Here is a 15,843-nt window from a genome sequence, read left to right as displayed (position 1 = left end):
TTAAGAAATGACACCTAAATTATTTTTACTTTTAGCCCAATAATCAACCACCTGTGCCTGCAATGTGGATTTTTTTGAACAAAATCACCCAAATCCATGGAGAAGAAGTGAAGAAGGAGCAGCCTCTGCCCTAAAACCTCCATCTTGCCTTATATATACTACTATATTCTAAACCCTTAAACTCTTAAGTTTTCCACCACGTAATGTTACTCACTTCTACTCAAACTCCACACCCACAATCCCAGTGCTGTCATTCCATTTTGCAAGTTTTCTCCAAGGCCTCAGGTCAATGCAGTGTTCTCTTGGGGGTCAGTGCCTGTCAGCACAGAAAGGCTGAAATTCTCAGTAACCAGGGTTCCAACACACAGCTTTTCCTTTGCCAAGCACAGTTTGGGGAACACTTGTTAAGGATGGTACAATCTGCCAGCTGTCCAAGTACTCGTTTTACAGCTGAAGACCATGACAAACTTCACAGCCGAGGGCATTTGCTGCTTTTCATGATGGGCTTGGTCACCTTAAAACCTTGCCCCTGTACATGATTTTTAAGATGCTGCCATTTAAGATGTCTGTTCCAACTGCAAGTTGTTCATTAGATTTCACTTGAAATATTTCCAGGACTGAGCATAGAATAAGGAAACCTTTTCTAAAGTAAATCTAAATGTATCACACCAGGTCATGTTTGCTCTAACAACATATTTACCCTCCAACACTCAGCTTTTTGATATTTAGATAACTCTTTCTCCTGCTGTCACCAGGAACAGCTGCCTACTAGTAGCACTGCGGAAATAAATGATTTTTCAGATCACTGGTAGTTCCAAAAGATGAAAATTCCCATTTCCTTGGGAGTGAATCTAAACCCAACCTGTGCAGGTCACACCCAGAGCAGCACTACCTGGAGGAAAGAAAAAAAAAACAAACCCAAATGGCTTAGACTAATAAATTGTGTTATAAGTCAAATACTCATCAAGGAAGGATGGTCCAGGAGAAGCCTGAACCTTTCCCCCACACCTGAGGAGCCCTGGCCAAATGGAAAAACTGTACAGCTCTGAAAGCCTCTGCAGTGCTGCCAGATTGTGGATCTATTCAATACCCTTCAGCACAAGCATCTTCCTCCCAAAGTACTCCAGACCCATTTCAGGCTTTGTGATCTGCTTCATCCCTGAGGACTGATTATTCTTGGTACTGAGCAAAATGTACTTTGAAATGTAACACTTTGGAGATTCAAACACTCCAAAGGAGCTGTTCTGGGAGCTGTGGGTGAACTGGAGCACAGGGCTAATACAACTGTATTAACTGGGCTGAAAGGATGGTGATGGATGCAGCAGTTTCTCTGTAGTGGGAAGCTTTGTGTCATAGTCTTCTTCTTCTTCAGGTGCTGGAGCTGCCATCCTCCACTCCAGGGCTGACAAATCCTTGGAGCGGAGATCTGGTTCTGTGGAACAACAGATGCCAAAATTCTACAAGGCAGAACTCAAGAAATTCTGCACCCTTCCACTGAAGAGCTCAGTTTGCTCCTTCTGAAGACACAAATAACTGCAGAGTGCAGTGGGAAGATCAGCAAGTGGGAGGAGAGGGTATGGACTCGAGTGGGGAAGCACGTTGAACACTCTCTAATTGTTACTGCATGTCTGGTTTTTATAAACAAGTTGCTTAATGTTGAGCCTTGGTATTCACAGCCATAAAGACCGATGTCACAGCAATACAAAACAACATTTTTGTTAAACAATTGGAAAATTTTGCCTATGAGGGAGAAAGATAACTCAGTTCTTTCACAAATTTATTGTGTCCTGGTCATATTAGAAAAGCCTCATCCATTCTTAGTTGTAATTCTTCAGAATGAAAAGAAATGGCTAAGTGGCAAACAGAACAGACACAGAATTTAATAAATTTAACTTGTTTGCAAGTCAGAGCAGAAATGTTTACTGCCTGTTAAGGCACTCCTCCTTTGCAAAAAAGATCTGATTTCATTCATTGCCCATGGCTCAAATCCTGATCTCTGCTCAAAACAAGCAATACTTGAACCAAATGGGCCCCAGCTCCAAGGAGGAAGCTGAGCTTTCCAGCACGGTGCACTGCAGCATTTCTGGGTTCTGGTGTCTTCACTGCAGCAAGAGAGGAGCCGGAGCTGCATCTCCTCTGTATCTCTGAAGGTGCATCCAGCCCTTCCTTGGCTTGTCAGCAGAGAGGGGCCACCAAATTACCCAGAGCCCTGATATCCAGCTTCACCATGACCACATCAGCTCAGGTGCGACCTCCCAACCCTCTGCTACCTTGGCTACTCTTTACCGGGCTTTTATGTCCTGTGGCTACCACTCATTCAGAATGATGGACCAGAGTGTGACTTTGTGCATCAGTAATGCCTAATCTATCAATAAACTCATTCCGGGAGATGGGATAGTGTAGCCTCTTCAGAGAGGAGCTCCAGACACACGGAGCATCCCTGTTGAGAAGGCAATGTCACCACTTCTCAGTGACTTGTGACTCAGCATCCTTCTCTTTTCCACATTCTGAAGGCACAGCTCTCCTTTGGCTACTGCCACAGGACTCCAGTGAGATCAGTGTTTCAGGGCAATAGCAAAGCTTATGGCAGCACGTCCCAGTCTACTTTTTTCCACAGAATAACAGAAACCTGTCTCGAAGGCCTGAGACTGCATCCTGGAGGTGTTTAAAAAAGCCTGGCCATGGCACTCAGTGACATGTTTTAGTTGGTGAGGAGGTGTTAGGGCATAGGTTGGACTAGGTGAACTTAAAGGTCTTTTCCAACCCAGATCATTCTGTGATTCTGTGAAAATAGCTAGCACCGACTGCATCAGGATGGACTGGAATGGTGGAGCTTTAGAAGACCATAAGGGAAGACATTAACCCTCACTTTTTACTCTCTGGTCCCAGGGGTTGGGTGTGGGCAGGGAATACCTGCTGTGCTTTGTGGCTGTGGGACTGCAAGGTCCCCAGCAGAGGAGCTGGAGGTCACCTGAAGGTTCAGGTCATCTTCAGAGACAGCCTGGCAGACACAGATCTGTTAGAACCCTTGAACAATTCTCCAGGCTGCTGCCACCGAGCACAAATCCTGCTGCTTCCCCAGATGGCTGTGGGGAGAAGCAGAGTGTCTTGCCCCTATTTAACACTGGGGAGCAGAGATGGGAGTCAGATGTGGCATTTCTAGCATTGCTTAAGAGCCACTCTTAAAAGGCCTTATTTTGGTGGCTCTTTCCCTGCCAGCTGACAAATGATGCCATCCAGCCACTCTGGCAACTCTGCACTATAGCTCCTGCCTGGCAGTGCCCTGTTCTGGTGCTGAGAATTGGTGCCTTGGTTAAATAATTGCAATGAATTTCAGGCTGGGCCCTGGAGCTTGTGCCTTTACATCCACAAAGCCCAAGATTCCTGGGAATACTGGAATCGTAACAGCTTAAAAATTAAGTTTTCAAGTTTTTTGTGAAAGATTTTTCCCCCTCTTGAAAAGGTTATATAAATAGATCAATAAGATTTGTACAGTCCAACTGGAAACTGACTCAAATCAGGAATTTTCCCAACTGCAATAAGCTTTGGATCAGGTTCATAAACCTCTGAAGGGTTTCTGAGAAACTATATACTGCTTCTGTGGGGAAGTTTTAGTGTCTGTATCTGACTCAGCTGAAAGGTAAAAATCACATATTACTATTCAGCTCTGAGTCAGACACAGATGACTCTCCTGAATGGATTTTATTTATTCCAACAAAGGTCCCAACCTTAAGTGACATTAAAAAAAAAACAAACAAGTTCTGCTGACATAAGGTTTTCTGGAGAAGAAAGAATTCATAGGAGAGTGGCTCCTGTCTTTCTCTCCTATTAATACTTCATGATGTAGCACACACATTCCCAATCACATAAAAGAATCCTTCAGACTTCAGAGGCTTCAAAGAGCCCCTGACACAGAACCCCCAAGCTCTCCACAACCAGTCTAACCCTAATTCGCACTCTGAGCACAGGTGTGGCAGAATACAAATTCACGATCGTGGTTTTTCATGAAGCTATGTTCCACTTGAATACTTCCACACCTTAATTAAATAATAACTGCTTCACTCCATGAAAACCATTGTAGTAAAAGGTGCCAATTTCTATCTGGTTCATTGATGAGTCTATTTGCATCATATATGCATGTGTATGACTTTAAGCTGTAGGATAATTACCCCATTTCATCAGAAAATAGGTTTTAAAAATTATATTTTACACCACAGTTTCAGACTTCTCAGGTCAGTGAACACAACAATGAAAATATTCTCTTTGAATAAAGCCACTTAAAAGTTGTGTGCTTGGAATATTCAGAGAGAAATTCCATAGAATAATTGCTCCAGAGGGATTTGTTAATTAGTTTTCTACATGACAGATTGCACTCTGAATGCTTTTTCCTTCTGAGGAGTCAGGTCTGAGGTGAAATGTGACTTGTGTCCACTGGCCATGTGAGCACACCTATCACTCTCTGGTGTTTCCAATGGGAGGAAAAACCAGCTGATTGTACACTGCATTTAGGAACTGTAAGCTAAGCATGCTTTTTTCTCAAGGTACTTACAAGTAGCTGCCTTTTAAAAAGTGCTCTAGTGACATAAATGTGGTTTGCAGAGACAAAGGTTTTGCCAGCTTATGCACAAATAATGCACAAAGCCTCATCTTGAAAAGAGTCATAAATGACTCATTCATTTCTTTAAAAATAAAAATAAAAAATCCTTTCTAAACCATTATTAGGTCAGAAATGACTACAACTGGAAAAGACAATGTGCCTTTGTTTTTGGCCTGTTATATACATTTTTTGTTAGGAACTGACATACTGCTTTAGGCATAAAGCTGCATTTTACTGGTGCCTTGTGACTGAGCAGATGTTCTGTCATTTCACAAAACAATAGCAACATAACAAATTTTAGACATAGCTGCTATATATATGCTTATTCCAAGTGGGACCTCTCTGAGATAACATTTATGGCTCATTTTCCTCCACATATGCTCTTATCTCCTTTATAAAACATGTGGCAGTTGCTTTTTTTCTTCTTTTCATATTATCCAGCACTCATCTATTACAATGTAAGCTGGGAAAATAAACTTATTTAGCTTCAATTTTGTCAGACATTTTCTTTGGTTCGTTCTTCCTTTGTCTCTATTTCACAGAAACCCAAAAAGGCCTGATGAATTATCCCCTTCTAGCTTCTTCAGGAAGTAGGAGGGAGGTTTCAAGGAGGTTTCTCCTGCTGCCACCAGGAACAGCTGCCTACTAGCAGCACTGTGGAAATAAATGATTTTTCAGCTCACTGGCAGTTCCAAAAGAGCTCCAAAATCCCCTTTTTAGCAGAAGGGAACAGACATCCAACCTTCTGCAACAACCAGCACCCCCAGCCCTCCTTCTGCTGTTTATTCAGATCCTTCCAATAACCTTTCATGACACATCCTGCCTCACAAGTCACCTGGACACATTACAATAATTTAAATTAACAGCTATACATAATTTATGGGGCCCACTTATGGGCTGACAATGGCTTTGGAATTTTACCCTCGTCCCTCCAGAGCAGACCTTTTCAGCTCAGGAACTGGACCAACACTGGTAAATTCCTTTGTTCTGTGGTTTTCTCTCCAGCCTAAGCACCTCACATTTACATACATTGATATTTGTATTTATTGTTTGTGCCCATGCTCCTAGAATATCCAAGTATATATATATTTTATATGCACTGAAGGGAAGGCTCTTTTGAGGCACATGGAAACATGCTAAGTGCAAGTCTCAGAAAGGGGGGCCCATCACCTTCTTTTGCCCTCTGCCTTAGTGTATCTCCACTCAAGCTACACACAGGAATTTCAAAGTCCTTTTTCCATTTTTGGCAATTTTTTCCCCAGGTTTTTCTTATCTGTTCTCTCATCAAGTTTCTCAGAATAATCCTACCCTCTCTGTACTGGTTTGGGACATTGCAGCTCCCCACAGAGCCACCTTTTGGATAAACGGCACCAATTTCTGGTTGAGCAGGACAGGCTTACAGGTCCAGCAGCAGGAGGGCCACGGGGACAGAAAGCTTCCTTGGGATCACTGCATGTGGCAGAGGAAATGACACAGCTGCTTCTAATGTCTTCTCCATGTTGTTTTTCATCTTCTGCTTCATTCTAGGATTATTTTGTTCCAGGTATGTGGATTATTTGACCAACCCTTCCACTCCTTCTGAGCATCCCCAGTAGGAGCTGTACACCTTCTGGGAAGGTCAGAAATTATTTTCTGATTTTATCCATCTTTTTTAAGCCAAAAAGCTGTTGGAATTGGTGTTTTGATTTGTTTTGACTTGCTTTTATTCACATCAAATCACTAAATTACTGCTTTCAGAAACAGCATCTGTATTCCTACAATGCCTTTAGATTCTTATGGTTTCAGTGGAAATTTCTTGCAAACATTCCTTTATTTTCTCTATGTTTCCCTCCTAATTTTATAGCCCTAGCTTCTCCACACACACTTTCCATCCTCTGTCATTAAGGCTTCGTATTTGCCCACATCTGTCTCTACCTGTGATTCCTTTTTGCTCTCCTGGTTTATGCAGAGTGACTAATTAACCTCTTCCTGATATTTTTATTCCCAGGTGGCACACTGGATACCTACAAATCCACACTTTCACTTATCTTTGACTACTTTTCATTTCTTCTCTGCATCCCTCCTCCAGCCTTGCTGTGTCTCTCTGATTTCCTGGACATTCCACTGCAGATCCACGCCCCAGAGCAGAGGAGCTAAAAGCATTTATTTCTTCCCGGTTAGATTACAATGTTTCAGCAGGAATCTAAAGATGGTTTTTAGATATTCACTTTGTTGCACTGCAACAAATGCTTCTATTAATGCTTCTATTTTTGCAGTTTATGGTTTCGGTTTTCCAACTGCTTATCCAAGGTGAGCTAGGAGACTGCTAGCACCAGGATCAGCTCAATATTCACTGAATTAAATTACCCAAGCTACAAATGTTGTCATATTTACTGATTTCACTGTGAAAGAGCAACAAGAATGTGAACTCAGAGAATCTTCCACTATTAGAAAGAGCTTCATAGTAACAGTTTGGGTAAAATGTCACCCCAAAAGCACTAATTGTGACTAACTGTAAAGCGAGCACAAGTCAAAAACATACTTATTCCAGTTAATAATGTGCTTAAACAGATGTTTAAAGAGAAGAAAGAAAATCTAATTTAAATTCAGCAAGTCAACTGGGGCAATGGAGCAGCAGACACTTCTCCTTGACGTCTGGTCTTGGTGTTGGGCTGTAACTTTATGGCATTTTGTGATGCACTAAAGAAGATCCTTCTGATCTGGTATCTAATATGCCTAACTCAAACATAGGTACTGAGTTAGTCTCTGCCACAGGTGTGAATTTCACCTTTAGACAGAAAATGTAGCCCAGTGTTGCCCAAAAACATAACTGGCTTTTTAAGTTGCAGTACGTGTTGTTTGAAAATAGAGCATATGGCAAAAAAATCTGTTGTGTTACACTGAAGACTCTCTGCATCTTGTTAAGGTAAAAAAGAGGTAAACAATTGCAATAAAATTGTAATATTTTGTAATAAAAATGTAACATAAACATAATTATTGCTGAGGAATAGGTAGTAGTTGCTTACAAAAGACCTTGGACTCTTCAAAGTAGTTCATTTTGGGGGGAAAAAACCCCTTTAGATGGCATAGTGTACTTTCTTCCAAAAATAAAACCTGCTTACAAAAGACTTTTTATCCTTCAAAATAGTTCAGTATTTGGGAGAGGGTCTGTTTGATCAACAGCTTCAGAGGCAGAGAGTTGCTGGGAGTGCGCATAAGGTAGTGAGAATGATATAAAAACTCCAGAATTTGGTTTAAAGATTAAGAATATAAATGATCAGGAGGTAGGTAAGTATGTCTGTCTCTTTTCAGTGGACTCTTGCTTACCCCTTAGCTCTCTGTGCATGATATTCACTACAGCATGGCTCAAATTCCATGTTTTGTATAGATAAAGTCTTGTATAGATAAAGTTTTGTATAGATAAAATATACTAAGATATACTAGCTACATAAAATATACTATATTTTATATAGATAAAATGTTTTACATCTAAAATATTATATGTATATAAATATACTATTTAAAATATATATAGTATATTATACTATTTTAAATATATAAAATACTTCATCTATATAAAATATACTATATTTTACTTTGTAAAATATACTAAGAGCCTGAGAAGAGCACGCCACAAAGATGACTGGGAGAATCTGACTATTGTTGGCAAAAGGGATTTCACTTTCCCTTAAATGCAGACATCTCTGAGAATAAAAGAAGCACAGAAAAAAACAGGTGGAAACAAGCATTTTAACTATCAGAGTGATGAGTTCTGGGAGCAGCCTCCCATGAGGAAGGTGGGGACAAAAATTCTCAAGCATTTACAAGCCCTGGCTGAACCAGGGGAGTTGCCTGTGATGTCGTGAGCTACATGAGGTATTTCAGGAGAGCTCTTCCACACTTCTATCCTGTAGCTCTACACTCCACTGGTTTCTAATATTAGAAAATTGATTTGTAAAATCCCAAACCAGAACTACCCCCATTAGCAATTAGGAGTGGGGTTTTTTTTTTCCTTGCTTCTCTGATTTCTATGTGGGAAAATTGTGTCTACCTAGCAAATTATGTCCATTCTTTCTTCTAGGCTAAGAATGAAGCCTCTTAATTGTGCCTGAAGTCAAAATGTGGTTCAAAAAATGTATTAATTATTACTGGGGCTTAACATGGTTTACAAATGAGCTCTGACTCATCAGGGTTTAGATGTCTAATAATAGCCAAGGACCTTGTGTCTGATCAGACTTGGGAAGTGTGAAATGAGAAGTGCCTGCAATCAGCAGGCTGGTCACACTCCATCAGCCTTGGAATGGCACCCTTCTGCTAGGCTGCATGTTTTTATGGGCTAAGTGAGTAAACACTGGCCAATCTCAATTGTCTAAGGAACAGAGCCAACCTTTCTCCTTGCTTTGTACTCTGACAGCAATTACCTTTGTTATTTGCTGAGGGAAATGTTCATGACATGCTCCAGTGCATGTTAATTCTGTTTCATGTTCTTGGATAATTATCTGTTTTCAAGCTCTATGTTGGGGAACATAATTTTCATACTATGAAAAGTTTGACATTTCATTGGAAAGACTTGTGAACAATCAAAGTCTCTCATTTCTTAGTAGTGCTCAACAGACCCAGGCTTCAAATTTGACATTTTGTGTTAAAACATGACAGAAGCAGGGATCTGCTTAGGCTCCTCCACACTAAATCACAGCAACGAAGCACTAAAATACAACATGGAATGAAGTATGGAAAATATGGAAAGAAGATGGGTAATGATGTTTGTCATCCATTTAGCATGTATCAATGCTGGGAGCTAAATCACCAATTATTCATTACACAAGCTAAGTGGCTTTATTGACACTGCAACCCAAAGCCACATATAAAAATAATCCCACTGTCTCAGGGCCACCACGCTTCTCTGAAATCCTGAGTATCATAAATATCTTGTATTATTTAGAAAGTGCCACATGTACCGGAAAAGAAAGGGAAAAGAAAGGATTGGAGCCTGTGCTGCTATGAATCAGCAAACTGAATTCTGTGGAGCTGCTCCAGTTTATTCCACATGAAGGGCCAGCCCAGATTTTTTCTGTTTGGGAAAGCATGGTGTTGTAACAGAACAGACAAATGCATTTCATGTTGCATAAGCCTGAGAGAAGAAAAGACTCTCCTTCCAGATGTTGTACTCCCATGGTTTCATGGTAACAGCTGAGGACATGATTGAATGCTTTTGCTAAATCATTTTTATTTAAAAAGGGAAGAAGAGAGAAGAAAATATTCTTCTGCAAGCAGCAGCTGTTACTGGAGCTTTTCTCTTATGGTTTTTCCTATGGCTTTTCATTGATAGCTTCCATGGAGGTTCTGTGCCCTCACAAAGACTGAGTTCACAATACTGTGTTTTTACCAGCAAGTCTCTCCTCACAGAACTCAGGATCTGTTAAATCTGGTAAATTTGATTAAGACTGGCTAAAAAGTAGATCCAGCAGGAGTGGCAAGGCTGAGAGGCAGGGACACATTACATAAGCTGTGTTTGTTTATGAAACCTGGTTAAAACACAACGAGAGGGCAAACAACCAACTGCCCTCGGCAGCCCAGCAGTGAAATTTCTGGAGAGCAGGAAGAGCTCTTTGTCTGATGCAGCTTTGCTTTTCCCCTCCCAGGTTTAAATTCTGTTCAGGCTCAGAACAGGCACAGTAAGTGGAAAAAGGTCAATGCATCGGTCTTCATGGAATATCATCTGCTCCTGCTGCCTTTTGAGAGCCAGTAACAAGATAATCTGATCACAAAGATCAAAAGCTCTCTCGTGGTGCACTGGGGAAACTGATAACTGCATCCTCCTATGCTGGATATCCTATAATTCAGAGCTGGGAACTGGCCCACATTTACCAGAGATGTAAAGTGGCTTTGAAAGTCTGTCTTTATCTCTCATTCACACTATATAAAGGAACTGATATTTCCTGGGAGAGAACAGGAATGTTCAGAACAGGGCTGCAGACTTGTGCTACCAGCACTTTACTGAAGGACTCATTTAAGCCATTTCAGCACATCCAAGCAACCATCACTTGCCCTGATGTTTTACACTTCTATTTTATACTTATTAATTCAGAATGTTTTCTTGACAAGTGACTAAGCTCACTCTTAATCAAACAGAATAATTTTCACTGACGTATCTTCTGAGATTTCTGAATTTCTCCATTCCATTTTTTATTTCACCAAAAATTTAATTCTTTATTCAATTAAAACAATCATCCTATTTTCTCCATTGATGGGTCTAAATTAGATTCTGCTCTTGTACAGATCGGTAGATCTTACCTAATTTCCAGCAGTGTTCAAAAGGAGCAAAAAAAAAGTATCAGCTCTGCTAAAGACCAGAGAGAATTCTGGACTGGAGCTGGCTTCTATTATTGTAAAGACCTAGTTTGGAATAGGTGAAAACCCAGGAAAATGACCTGAGAACTACCAGTGTAAGACAGTCAGTGGAAAACAAAGCATTCTATTGATTTTGTTTTCCCCCTTCTCAGCAACATGCCCTCCATTTCATTTGTATTTCATCTTTCTTGCCAGTTCCTCTTCACTGCTTACTCGTGGCCCACCTCTCTTCTTGTTGCCTTCTCAGAGCATCCTCTTTCCTGCCTAAATGCAGTCATCATTCAGCTGAGCATGAGGGCTCTTGGTCCCTTCTGTCTGAATGCATCACTAGGTTTCACATGTGGAAGCTCTTCTCCTGGAGAGCAGTCCCTGATGGGCTGCAGCAGCTCTGCCCAGCAGACACTGAAGGCTGTGAGTACCCTTCAGTCCTCCCACCTGTGTCTCTTCCCTGCCTCTGATCTCTGCAGAGCAAGGCTGGCCTGCCTTTCCATTTTGCTCTCTCACAGCTTCTGTACTGTTGGAACCCTGGCTGCTGAGAATTTCAGCCTTTCTGTGCTGACAGGCACTGACCCCCAAGAGAACACTGCATTGACCTGAGGCCTGGAGAAGGCTTCCAAAATGGAATGACAGAACTGGGGTTGTGGGTGTGGAGTTTGAAAAGAAGTGAATAGAAGTTTGAAAGAAGAATGGTGGGAAACTTAAAAAGTTTAAGGGTTTAGAATATAGTAATATATATAAAGCAAAACAGAAGTTTTAGGGTGAAGGCTAGTCCTTCTTCTTTATCTTCTTCTTCTTCTCCTTCTTCACCTTTTTCTTCCTAGGTTTAGGTAGTATCGTGCAATTAGATAAAGAAATCTGCATTGTGAGACACAAGTAGTTAGTTGCTGAGTTAAAAGTAAAAATAATTTAGGCGTCATTTCTTAATTAGACAGTTTATCCTAAAAAACCTTGTGGAGAAAGAGATACAACTCCATTTTGTAGTTTGTTAGTAAAGTGCTACAAAACTCACAGCTTGTAAGACTATAATATAAATAAGAACTAATAAACACCTCAGTCCGAACAAGAAATACCATCTTACGATTTAATCCCAACCTTAGCAGAAAAAAGCAACAAAAAATCCACACTATACCACTCAGAATCTTCCTTTCTGCAGGGATTCTCAGTGGAAACAGGGAGGACTCAACCCAGGGATCTCACCACTGACCACCAGCAAGTTTCCCCACGCTCTGGGAGCTCCCAGATGAGCTTGTCAGTAATGCAGTGCTCTAGAGGAGAAACATAAGCTGGGGAAACTCACACCATTTCCATGGACATGGTCCCATGAAAGACCAGATTCATGCCTCATTTGGATCAGATGACCAAATACACAGCGGGCTTCTTGTTATACTTCATGTTACGTTTCAGCAGGCATGAAATGACCAGACCCACGATTTGGGTCTTTGAAGTATTTCTGAGGTAACACAGCTATATTTAGCTGCTGAAAGGTAACATGGAGTACAGCAAAGAGCCCGCTGTGTATTTGGTAACATAACATTTTCATGTTATTCAAGGTAAGATGGCTCTAGGACAGCTATATTGTGCTTGTTGAGCATCCCATGTGGGATAACTGTCCTGCTGCGTGTCCTGCTGTCCTGCTGCCTGTCCTGCTGTCCTGTCCTTGTACCCCACATGGGGTACCTGTCCTGCTGCCTGTCCTGCTGTCCTGTCCTTGTACCCCATGTGGGGTACCTGTCCTGCTGTCCTGCTGTCCTGTCCTTGTACCCCATGTGGGGTACCTGTCCTGCTGTCCTGTCCTTGTAACCCATGTGAGGTACCTGTCCTGCTGCCTGTCCTGCTGTCCTGTCCTTGTACCCCACGTGGGGTACCTGTCCTGCTGCCTGTCCTGCTGTCCTGCTGTCCTGTCCTTGTACCCCACGTGGGGTACCTGTCCTGCTGCCTGTCCTGCTGTCCTGCTGTCCTGTCCTTGTACCCCATGTGGGGTACCTGTCCTGCTGCCTGTCCTGCTGTCCTGCTGTCCTGTCCTTGTACCCCCCATGGGGTACCTGTCCTGCTGTCCTGCTGTCCTGTCCTTGTACCCCCCGTGGGGTACCTGTCCTGCTGTCCTGTCCTTGTACCCCCCGTGGGGTACCTGTCCTGCTGTCCTGCTGTCCTGTCCTTGTACCCCCCGTGGGGTACCTGTCCTGCTGCCTGTCCTGCTGTCCTGCTGCCTGTCCTTGTACCCCCCGTGGGGTACCTGTCCTGCTGCCTGTCCTGCTGTCCTGCTGTCCTGTCCTTGTACCCCCCGTGGGGTACCTGTCCTGCTGCCTGCGGCCTGTCCTGAGGGGGAGCTGGGGTGTGACTGCACCCAGGGCTGGTTCTGCCCCAAAGCCCGGCTCTGCTCCCACTGAGCCGCAGCTGAGAGGCAGCAATAGGAAACAAACACAGCCCGGGATAAGCTGTGGCTTCCAAACAAAAAGCTGAGGCTGAGAGGCCCGGGTTTCAGAGCTGGCAGCACACACAGCCTGTCAGTTTTCCTCCCCGGCAAGGCCCTGGCGCTGCAGTGAAGGCCGAGCTGAGGCACTGTCGCTTCACAGCTCACGGCAGCCCGCTCGCTGCACCTCTGACCCCCAAGGTAGGAGTGAGCACACGCAGCTCTGGGAGGAACCACTGTGGCAAAAAGGATGATCCGAGCGAACAAAGGCAGGTTCCGTGCCCTTGTCCTCTCACCTGATGCCCGAGCAATCACATTACAGAGCCCCGACTGTGCCTTGGGCGTTTTCCTAAGCATGGATCACAAAAGGCAGAGATGGCATGAAGAGACCATGAAGAATTCACCCTTCTGGCCCTGTGGCTTCCTCTCCTTCCCTGGAGCTCAGACACGGCTGTGCTGAGCCCTGCCTGCTCTGGCAGCAGCCACACGAACCAGTGCTGGCTCTAACCCAACTGGGAAGGAGCAGCAGTCCCCGAAGAACCCCGGCACCACTACTGTATCTGGGGGACTTGTTTGGTCTGGGTCTTTGAAGTATTTCTGAGGTAATACAGCTATATTTAGCTGCTGAAACGTAACATGAAGTCTAGCAAGAAGCCCGCTGTGTATTTGGTCATCTGATCCAAATTAGGCATGAAAAAGAAGGGATCTATCTTTAGTTTAACTTCAAAGCCGAGGCCACAGTTCCTGCTGTCAGGCAGGTAGGGCTGGCAGTGATAGCTGTGATTACAACCGCGGGGGCAACACCCGCAGGGAAACGCAGGCAGCTGGAAAGGCTCAGCAGCACTAATGCTCCCTCTGTCTCTTTTCCCTGGCTGCTGTGTAAGTTATGGGGCACGCCGGGGCTATTCATTCCCATTACTCTGATGTCCTCAATGACTGACTACCGAATCAAAGCCCGCTCACTGATTTTACTCAAGGTGATCCCTCAAAAAATTTCCCCTCCCCAGTCCCCAGCCCTCCCCGTGCTGTCATAGGGCTTAACACAGAGACTCAGACCCCAGCACTCACAGGGACGCAAAGAGAATGGTGCTACAAGCCTTTTTACAGAGCAAAGTGAGCAAAAAGCCACTGTGGGAATTGTGTTAAGATCTACCTCCACCATAAAGCTCTCTGTTGTGCTCTCTGTCACCCTCCCCAGAGCTTTACCTGGCCTACTGTATTTGCAAGCTCTGCAGGGACTGCCTAGTCTTTTGGATTAATTACCAGCTTAGAGGGCTGTTCTTAGCTGGTCCCTTATTCCATCTGTAATAAACATGATTAATCATAATAATTAAAAGGATATCCCCCCTGCTTTTTGCTCTTTTATTGCTATACAGATGGTAGGTGGTTTTCTTTGTGTTTTCTTTTCTATGCCGGGTTATTCCTTTCAAATCTGATCTCCACTGTAATGTATGTATACATCAGACAAGTAAGTGCAATTTTAATATGGGGGATGATGCTTAATTTTGCCCCTTTTTATAAATCATGTTTCCTCTTACCCCACTTCATTCGACACATTACGCTCCAGGTAATGTGGACTTACACCAGTTATACCGTGACAACACACATTGCAAGTTTTGTTGTGATTATTTAAATACATGATGTTCTGATTCTTATTCATTTCAGCTGGTTTTTGTTAAAAGAGATGGCAATACGGAACCATAATGAAGGACCTTCTTGTCAAATTTAATCTTCAAGGAGGCTGGATTAATGTGAAGCACACAGCTGAGGTATCTGTGTTTTGAAGGGCCTGAGAGACTGTTTAATTGCTGCAATCTGTTGTGCCTCTCACATCTATTTGTGAGGTGTTCAGCACGGTGTGTGCTTTGCTGATCAGCTATTCTTTGTCTCATAATGAAGGAATGTTTTGTCTTCTGTCAGATATTAGCCACTGACATTTAAATGTTTAAGAACAGGAAATGAAAGAATGAATATTAACAAAAGAATGAAAACAGTTATGATGATGGTCGATACAACATTGTAAGGTGGTGTTTTACTGTTTTATTATGTTTTGTTTATCTCTCTTCTGTTCATTAGCCAGAAGCCTGGGAGTTTTCTTTCAACAGATCCTCTACTCTAATGCTTTCTAGAAAAAGGGAGTTTATTACCTCCAAATAAACTCTTACTTAGGGCTACATCCATATGTTTTCTATATCCTTTCTTTGGGTCTACAGTGGATGTTTTACATTAGTGGTCTCTCTCAGAAGTCCCCATTTTTAAGATGTCTCTAAATTGTCTTGATACAGGGAAATACACAGCAATAGTTGATTATACCCCCTAATTCTTCTTAGTATTCTATCAAAAATGGGAATTTATGTCACAACATGGGTGGGACTACCACTGGAGCAGAAAACTTTCATAAATTTTGATTTAATACTAGTAATAAATCATGCCTATATTATATCCATAGCAATCTAATACTTAAAATAAACATCCAGTGTAGAGCAGACCAAGTCACTGCTCACTT

At 42.7% G+C, this 15,843-nt stretch overlaps 1 protein-coding gene across 2 annotated transcripts in view; it reads right to left on the bottom strand.

Annotated features, from left to right (window-relative positions):
• The window catches only part of LOC119704448 (glypican-5-like), a 342,560-nt gene that overhangs the window by 90,454 nt on the left and 236,263 nt on the right, over nucleotides 1-15,843 (bottom strand). The gene's annotated exons all lie outside the window — the stretch shown is intronic.

Source organism: Motacilla alba, chromosome 9, assembly GCF_015832195.1.
Source record: "Motacilla alba alba isolate MOTALB_02 chromosome 9, Motacilla_alba_V1.0_pri, whole genome shotgun sequence".
NCBI classification, from domain to species: domain Eukaryota; kingdom Metazoa; phylum Chordata; class Aves; order Passeriformes; family Motacillidae; genus Motacilla; species Motacilla alba.
The sequence above is the reverse complement of the archived record's forward strand: the minus strand, read 5'-3'. Positions and strand labels throughout refer to the sequence as shown.